Here is a 2299-nt window from a genome sequence, read left to right as displayed (position 1 = left end):
GAGCTGTGTTTTCTTGCCCATCTCGAGCTGCTGGTGTGGGACAGACTGTGCTTTTTGCCGACTCTCTCCCCGGAGCTCAGCTAGTGCGCCGCCATCCTCGCTGCTGGCCAAGCCACGCCCCCAGTCTTCTTTTTATGTTGTTGTCGTTGACCTATTTTTTTCCGCTTGTTCCCAAGGTGACCATCTTGGCGTTTGTCAAGAGAGTTGAGAGTGCTTGAAGATATTGTCTACGGCCACATCACCCTGAATCTGTTCCATCTCGTCTGATCTTGGAGGCTAAGCAGGTTCGGGCCTGGTTAATGCCTGGATGGGAGACCGCCTGGGAATACCAGGTGTCGTAGGCTTCTTTTTTTTTTCAAATATAATTTTTTCTCCAAACGGGAAGATGGTCCCCCGAGTACATAATGCAACAGAGAAATACAGAGCAAAAAGCAGCTGAACAATACTTGATACTGGTATATTTGCAACTGTGAGTCTGCCTTCCATCAATCATAATGATTCGAGGCACGGATGAAGTACTGTACTAAGATCCAGGGTCACACAAACCCCAGGTCCCTCCGGCATAATCCATCCAGAGGGGGGTGTGGGGCCGTCATTCCCAATTTTCCACTTTTTCCAAAAGAGAGAGGGTGTGGAGGGGGTGAGAGATAGGGGAGGAAGGCAGAAAAGAGAAGGGGTGAAAGATCAGGAAAGGAGAAGAGGGGACGAGACACGATGGCAGCCACTGCCCAAGGGGCCAGTCAAAGAAAGCTCAGAGCACTAAGGCGATAGCAGGCTACATCCTTCCAGCGAGAATATAAAGGTATTCCAGATGTCCCAGGTTTGTTTAAAAAATTCTTGTTTACCTTGTGATGTGAGTCCTCCATTTTTATTTTTTTTATTTTTTTTCAAATAACAATTTATTTGGTTTTCGTGGTCGCATAACAAAAGTAATAGCACAGGCATACAGCAGTGGTAACATGGCTTCCAAAACACAGGAGGCCCATTGTAAATAGACAGTGCAGAAGAATACAGTACCGGGAAATGCAGCGGGATCAGACCAACCGACCCAGGGTGCACAGCAGGACGGAAGACACCAAAAGTCAGTTATCCGTGCTGGAAACCAAAAGGCCACCCAGGGCCTGCTGCCTAGCTTATATGCCAAACTTAAAACAAAACAAGGACCATCAGTAGTATGAGCGAGAAGAGTGGAAAAGAGAAGAGGAGAGAGAAGGAAAGAAAGAGGGAAAGACATAGAAAAGGGAATAGAGTGCCAACGGTCCACATCACCATGTCCACACCGGTTCACCATCAGTCCTCCAGCAGCCGCCATCTCCCCCAGACCAGGTCATGCTCCTCAAGCCTGTCCCTCACCCTGGCAGTCATTTTCTCCATGAGCTCAACATCCTTGATCCTGGAGTAAAGGGCCTCCCTAGACGGGGGCAATGGATTTTTCCAGTTAAGGGCTATCAGGCAGCGGGCCGCTGTCAGGATGTGCCTAAGGAGCTTCCGGCCCGGCCTAGTCAGAGCGGGTTGGGACCGGCCCATCAAGAAAAATTTGGGGGAGTGGGGCACAGGAACGTCGAATAGACGCTGGAGCAGCCTACGAGTCGTAAGCCAGTATGGGGCAATCAGGGGACAGGCCCAGTAGATATGGAACAGGGAGCCCCGCTCCCTCAGACATCGCCAGCAGCGATCCGAGGTAGAGGGGTATATCCTGTGGAGAATATCCGGGGTCTGGTACCAGAAGAAAAGAATTTTGTAGAAATTCTCTTTGTACAATGTACACAGAGAAGATTTGGCTGCCATGCGCCACACCCCCTGCCAGGTCTCAAGGGGGAGCTCCTCACCCAATTCCCCCTCCCAGCGTTTCATGTAGGAGTGCTTCCCCTTCGTTTGAAAGTGGTATGCGTTGAGGACGCGATAAATGTCTGAAATCAACCCTCTGCGATTCCATCCTGCCAGGATTATCAGTTCAAAGGGAGAGGGCGGGGAGAACCGTAGGTGAGGGGCCCTAGATTGTGCAAAGTGCCTAATTTGTAGGTAGCTGTAGAACGTCTGATGGGGGAGGTCATGCTTAGCCTGGAGCTCCGAGAAGGACAACAGCCGTCGTGTTCTGGGGTCCACCAGGTGCCCCAAGTGGAACAGGTCACGCGAGGCCCAAGGCCAGGACATCTGGTGGGTCAAGCTGGTCGGTAGAGTCGGGTTGTAGAGGAAGGAGGTCAGTAGGGAGAACTCAGAGTGGAGACTGTGGTCGCGGGAGAGCTTCCGCCAGAGGAGACGAAGCTGGGCCATCAGCCCCAGTAGTCGACCCGAATCT

At 51.5% G+C, this 2299-nt stretch overlaps 1 pseudogene; it reads left to right on the top strand.

Annotated features, from left to right (window-relative positions):
* The first annotated feature begins 225 nt into the window (after positions 1-225).
* Positions 226-344, top strand: LOC143953251 (5S ribosomal RNA; annotated as a pseudogene).
* Positions 345-2299: the final 1955 nt, after the last annotated feature.

This window comes from Lithobates pipiens, unplaced genomic scaffold (assembly GCF_037356315.1).
Source record: "Lithobates pipiens isolate NorthernLeopardFrog02 unplaced genomic scaffold, aLitPip1_a1.2 Scaffold_10, whole genome shotgun sequence".
NCBI lineage: Eukaryota > Metazoa > Chordata > Amphibia > Anura > Ranidae > Lithobates > Lithobates pipiens.
This window is presented reverse-complemented; position numbering and strand designations above follow the sequence as displayed.